Genomic DNA, 6726 nt, shown 5'->3' on the forward strand with positions numbered 1-6726 from the left:
CCTTACCACTGCCAGATCACTGGGCTGTGGGAACTGCACTGCTTCCCTCAAAATGCCTTCAGCTTTCTTTCCCCCACCCCTGAGACTTAAGGATCCCACCTCCCTCCCCAGGCCTGTGTCCCATCCCCATCTGTTCCTCATTTCCCTGGGGTCTTTTTGCATCTCCCTCCTCTCCCTCTGCACAGCCACCATCCTGCCTCCCTGTACAAACCCTGAAGTGACCTGCTCTCCCCGCGGATCCTCCAGACAGACAGACTCCCGCCTGCTGCCTTGGCGTGGGCTCCCCTGAAAGCAGCGTCTGGGACTCGAGCTGGTGGCAGGTGTGAAGCTGTGTCTGCAGGGGGTTGAACTGTGTTCTCCCAGCATCTGTACATGTGACCTTATTCAGGAATAGCGTCTTTGCAGATGTAATCAAGCTAAGATGAGGTCTTACTGGATTAGGGTGGGACTTAATTCCAAAGACTGGCATCCTTAAAATAAAGGAATTTTTCCTGGCTAACATGGTGAAACCCTGTCTCTACTAAAAATACAAAAAATTAACCGGGCGTGGTTGCGGGTGCCTGTAATCCCAGCTACTGGGGAGGCTGAGGCAGGAGAATGGCGTGAACCCAGGAGGCAGAGTTTGCAGTGAGCTGAGATACTGCCACTGCACTCCAGCCTGGGCGACAGAGTGAGACTCCCTCTCTAAATAAAGAAATAAATCAATAAAAATAAAGGGATTTTTTTTCTTTTCTTTTTTTTTTTTTTTTTTTTTTTTGGATACAGAGTCTTGCTCTGTCGCCCAGGCTGGAGTGCAGTGGCTCGATCTCAGCTCACTGCAACCTCCACCTCCCAGGGGTTCAAGCAATTCTCCTGCCTCAGCCTCCCGAGTAGCTGGGATTACAGGTGCCTGCCACCACGCCTGCCTAATTTTTGTATTTTTAGCAGAGACGGGGTTTCATAGTGTTGGCCAGGCTCATCTTGAACTCCTGACCTCAAGTGATTCACCCACCTCAGCCTCCCAAAGTGCTGGGATTATGGGAGTGAGTCGCCACGCCTGGCCAGAAGGGGAAATTTGGACACAGAGACACACGCATGAGACCACCAAGGCAGAGGCTGGAGTGAGGTGTCTACAAGCCAAGGAACACTAAGGCCTGCAGGCAAGCGCCGGAAGCAAGGAGAGAGGCGGGCGGTGGCTTCTCCCCTGGAGTCTTCAGAAGGAACCCACCTCGCTGATACCTTGATCTCGGGCTTCTGGCCTCCAGACCCGTGAGAGGATCCATGCCTGCTGTTCGCAGGCTCTCAGTCTGTGCGATTTGTTACAGCAGCCACAGGAAACCGGCACAGTGTCCCTCTCCCTGAGGCATCTACAGTTCTCAGAAAGAGATGAGGCCAGGGTCACTTGCAGAAAGTCCTTTGGGAAGCACCGTGATTGGGGCAGCTGTGGCCTGGCGGGGAAGGCAGGACTTGGAGTGGGAGAGAGCTCTGTGCCAACTGCAGCTCATCCCCTCGGTGGGGGCAGGTGCTTAGTGTCCCCCACCAGGGGCTCCTCAACTCTCAAGGGGTGAGTTCAATGCCCATATCCCAATGTTAATGATAATAATAATAACAGAGCAGCAGCCCTTGCCAGGCACCCTGATGGGCCTTTGGAGATATTACTTCTCACCCTTCAAGACGAGTCTTGCCATCCCAGGTCAGAGGAACTGACCGTGAAGAAGCACCCACAACAGCTGGGGGCACCGCAGGCGACCACCGCACTTCCAGCCTCTCCCGATGGGAAGGTGGGGGCACGCAAGGAACTCTTGCAGGAATGCTTGCACCGAAGACCCCAAACAGGGTGGCAGAGGCCCAAGGCTGGCTGGAGTGCCAGGTTTGGGGCTGCGTGCCCCCCGCCCTCCCATCCACTCTCCCCCGCCCACTCCCCACAGTTGAGACTCCTCCCTCCTGGGCAAGGGTCTGGTCATCCCCCTGACACCTGGGTTCCCCTGAACCCTGCTCTGAAAGTCACCTTTCATGCATTTGTCATTCACTCAAAGCCCACTCTGAGCACCCAGGTTGTGCCTGATGCCATGCTGCAAAATGGAGCCCTGACTTCAAGAGGCAAGCCCAGCACACCTCCAACACAGGCCCAGGCCTTGGGGCGGTGGGAGAAACCTGAGGCCATGCTGGCTTCCCCCCAGCTCCCCATCCCCACCTTCTCCCCGCCCCCTCCCAGGGATGCCTGTAAGCCCAGGTTTGTCCAACTGGGGCCCTCAGGAGCTCCGGGTGAGGGGCTCAGGACACGCTTATCAGCTCATCTTGCTGGAGGAACCATTTTACTTAAGTAAATTGGAATGGGAAGGTTAAATGTCGTTGTGGTCGTCGTCGTTGTTTTGAGACAGGGTCTTGCTCTGTTGCCCCAGGCTGCAGTACAATGATGCACCACGGCCTCTAACCCCTGGGCTCAAGCGATCCTCCCACCTCAGCCTCCCAAGTCTTGGGCACCACCACACTCAGATAACTTTTAAATGTTTTGTAGAGATGGGGTCTCCTTATGTTGCCCAGGCTGGTCTCCAACTCCTGGGCTCAAGTGTTTCTCCTGCCCTGGTCTCCCAAAGTGCTGGGATTTTAGACATGAGCCACTGCACCTGGCTGGTGTTAACTTAAATAATTTGATTGTTGCACAACCTAAAATATAATTGTTCTACTAAGACACATCGGACTGTATTACAGGGCATGATGTAAAAGTCATGAATTTCTAAAAGTCTCAGTGGTTCACAAACTTCTGTTCTCTTCTGCCTGCAGCCCCACAGGATCCGCTCTGGCCTGGAGCAAACTCTGGTTTTCCCAAGACAGCAGCTCCCCAGCCTCCCTCCAGGCCCCATTCCAGAATCGCAGCCTCCTCTTGGCCCAGAAGAGTTTGTCCCGAAGTCTGCTGAAAGGCCGAAGCCTGGAGTCACACGAGTGGTTCCTGGGCAGCTGTTGAAGCCTCCCTCCCTGTGGTGGTGGCAGCAAGGACACCAGCCATTAATCACTCTTCTCTCCGTTCTGTCAGACCCGGCAGCCTCCTGAAGATGCTGCATAAACACACTTAACCTTTAAAGGGCCGGGTGGCAGCCCCAGGGAGGGAGAGCCCAACATCCTCACCCCAGGGATGAGCCCCCGCCCTCCTCTGCTCTCAGACTCTCCTAGTCGGGGAAGAGGAGGGAGTTTAAACAAGAAGGAAGGGCTCCTGGTAACCCTCGTTCCACCCGTCAAGCTGACAGAGCTCTGGCCACTGAGAATCCAGGGGAGGTTCTCCAAGGAGGACAAGGGTCAAGGAGTGATATCGGCAGGGGTGGCTGTCCCTGTCTGTCATTGCTTCCCCAGGGGCCTCTGCCACTGTGGCCCCTGAGGATGGGGCCTTTCCTGCCCACAGGAGTGAGAAGCAGTGAGGGTCCCAGGCTGGGGGAAGGGGGCTCTGCCTGGGGCCTGACACCTGGGGGTCTGCTTGGCTGGAGAGGGTCCCCCACCACTCCTTCCCTTGGCCTCCCTCCTACATTCATTCAGCAAAATCAGGAGCCGCTTCCAGGTTCCAGGCATGACACTGGGAACCAAGGATGAAAGGAGAAAGAAAAGACAGTGTCTGACCCCAAGGGAATCCCGGTCAGTGTGGGGTGGGGAGCAGGCTTGCAAGACATTATTTCCAGAGGATGAATGTAAATTCCAGGATGGGTAGGAAGGAGGCGCTGTGGAGCCTTGAGAGGAGAATGGAGCTCCGGTGCTGGAGAGGTGGCTGTCAGAGACAGGCAGCTCAGCAAAGGTGACATTTGACCTGGGTCTTACAGTATGGGTAAGAGTTCTCTGAACAGACAGAGGGAACTTGAATGTACTGGCTAGGACCTGAGAGTGAGGATGTGGAGGCCAAGGCTCAGGTCCTGGCCACCCTGGAGGGTCAGTGAGGCCAGCCCCAAGCACCACGACCACGCGGTGGACCCCAGACTCTCATGGTGGATGCGTTACCTGCTGCTGGCAGCTCGCTCCAGGACCCCTCAGCTGCAGAAAGCCCTGCCCATGGCGACACCCTCCCCTGAGGGGCCACAGCCAAATGCCTGTGCTGGAGAGCAGGGCTGGCCACCTCAGCCCAGGCAGGACAGCTCTGAGGGCTGCCCTCAAGCCAGGCTCTCCCGCAGCCGCTCCAGCATCTGCCTCCATTGTTCTTCAATAACCATCCTGCAGACTCAGCCTGCTGCCTGGGAAACCAAACCTGCAACACACAGAGGGTGACGGTAAAGCTGTAATTTAGAAACCAATGGGCAGTAAACCACATCAGAAATAAAAGCTCCCATCAGCTGGAAACCCAAGCTCGTTCCAGTTTCACAACCAAGGCTCACTCCCTCCAAATGCCCACCACGGAGGACCACAGAGATCGAGGCTTCCCGGGGAGCCGCTGGAGATTCTGTCTCCCACGTCCTTGAGGTTCCTAAACCCCTAAACCAGGACACCACACACTCAGGACGCCACCGTAGGCTAGAGAGGGTTTGTCCTAAAGAAACACTGTCGCATCAGACATGGGATTTCCCGGCGTAAAAGAATGCGCTACAGCTTCAGTGACACCGAAGATGTGATAGCCAGTGTCCCAGAATGTGGAGTAACGGCACCCAGACGCCTGTGCTCAGAATATCTCAGAGCCATGCCTGCTCCGCACCAGAGATGCGGAAGCCACAGAGTGCACACGGATGGCTCACTTACCCACCGTGCACGGCCTGCTCCAGCAAAAGGGGCCGGCTGAATTTCCGGGGCAGCAAATGAAGCAAGCTCGGCTCTCAGAGAGGGAAATCAAGAGGTAACAGACGGAACTCACCTCCTCCTCCTCTTCTTCTCTCTGTATCCCTGGCTAAGAGGCTCGAGGTTGGAGGCAAATGGATGGCCTTTGAGTGCTTAATTTGTCCATCAATTATACTCTCCCGCCCAAGCCATTGCAACCTGCTTTCCATAAACATCATGAGCCTTTGGCCAGGCACTGACCTAACACCAGCCTGGAGTGGCTGCTGAATGGCACTTGTTCGTTTGTTTGTGGTGAGGAAGCTTAGTTGCCAGGGATTTGTTAAAAAAGACACCGTGGTGTGTTGTTCATTCACTCGGACCTGCCTGGTTACCTTTATCTGTAGTGGAGAGAGGGAGGCATTCTGCCCTCTGGATTTCTAACGTACCAAGCATGTATGGCAATGGCTTACAAATGCCAGTCCCTGTGAGGATGGTTTGTTCCCGTGACAATGTGCAGGTGAGCAGGCATTTTCCCCTCTCTCCTCCTCCTCATCAGATCTCAGGGGATTCAAGGCTGGGAGCATGAGGAGTCTCAGGGTAGAGGACAGAGGAGGCCTGAACTAGGACCAGGGGGAGACCCTCCCCACAGGTGAGATGGAGGAAGTGACTGGGCACAGAGTGGGCTTGGGGACTGCAGCACACCATGGCCCTGTGGCAGGGGTGAGGCAGGTGTGAGCCCCTCCAGGGACAGCCTTGAGCCAGAGGGTGCTGAAGGGGTCTTACCATAGGTGGCCTCAAGTAGCAAGCTGGTCACCTTGAATCCCGAGATCAAGGCCAGTAGAAGCCTGAGGAGTTGCTGGGGACAAGGCAGAAGGGCTGGGCCCGGGGTCGCAGGGAAGCGAATTGCGGGATAGGACAGGGATAGCAGGCCCCTGAGGCCCTTCGTGTGAGCTGCAAGTGTGGGCAGGGCCAGAAAGGGCACATGCGGGCGTGAGCAGGTAAGAGCAATAAAGCAACAAGCAGAACCAAGGCAGGGCCTGGCAACAGGGCCTCAGCCAGGCGCTAAGCTTCCAGGCCCACCCAACAGCCCCAAGGCTGGGCCAGGCTCCATCCCTGTGGACTCAGGGCCAGGCAGGGCCAACAGAAGGCCAGATAGGGAGAGCAGGAGCCAGGCAACTCCCATTCCAGGGAGCAGCGCTGTGGCTGCCCCAGGAGCAGGAGGGAGGAAGAGCAGGACAGAGCCTCCACAAGCCTATCTGGGGAGCAACCCTGGAGCTCAGCTACCTCGACTGCAGCTCAGGTCTCTGAGGCCTGCAGCTCAGCACAGCTTCTTATCTGAGATGCTTTACAAAGGGCCCTTCCCGGAAGGCCCTGCCTCTGGCCCCACTGAATTCCGGGAATGGGGTCTGCCCAGGTGGGCCTGCCCACTAACTCTGAGAACCCACGCAGGTTGGGCGCGGTGGCTCACACCTGTAATCCCAACACTTTGGGAGGCTGAAGCAGGAGGATTGCTTGAGCCCAGGAATTTGAGACTAGCCTGGGCAACATGGCAAAAGTCTGTCTCTACTAAAAATACAAAAATTAGCTGAGGCGGAGGAACACCTGAGCCCGGGAGGTCAAGGCTACAGTGAGCTGAGATTATGCCACTGCACTCCAGCCTGGGCGACAGAGGCAGACCCTGTCTCAAAAAACAAAAAGAGAGAACCCATGGGGACTGGCATGAGCTTCAGGTCGTGTTGTCGGGGTTCAAGATCTCCATCAGGCACTTAGTAGCTATCCATCTTATAAGCGAAACTGAGCCTCGGTTTTCTTGTGTGTAAATGAAGAATAACAATTATTAATAGCTACCTCATAAGATTGATGTGATAATTTTATTTTTTATACTCTTTTTAAATTTTTTAAATTTCTGTGGGTACATGGTAAGTGTATAAATATATATATATATGTATGGGGTACATGAGATGTATTGATACAGGCATGCAATGTAAAATAAGCTCATCATGGAGAGTGGGGTATCCATCC

At 55.2% G+C, this 6726-nt stretch overlaps 1 long non-coding RNA gene across 1 annotated transcript; it reads right to left on the reverse strand.

Moving 5' to 3' along the window:
* Positions 1 to 2256: 2256 nt before the first annotated feature.
* Positions 2257 to 5158, reverse strand: LOC139359379 (uncharacterized). The gene is made up of 3 exons (XR_011615293.1): positions 4802 to 5158; positions 3961 to 4204; positions 2257 to 2955 (listed from the first exon to the last, which is right to left on the reverse strand). It is a non-coding gene; the product is annotated as an uncharacterized lncRNA (long non-coding RNA).
* Between the last annotated feature and the right edge of the window lie 1568 nt (positions 5159 to 6726).

Source organism: Macaca nemestrina, chromosome 17 (assembly GCF_043159975.1).
Source record: "Macaca nemestrina isolate mMacNem1 chromosome 17, mMacNem.hap1, whole genome shotgun sequence".
Lineage (NCBI taxonomy): Eukaryota > Metazoa > Chordata > Mammalia > Primates > Cercopithecidae > Macaca > Macaca nemestrina.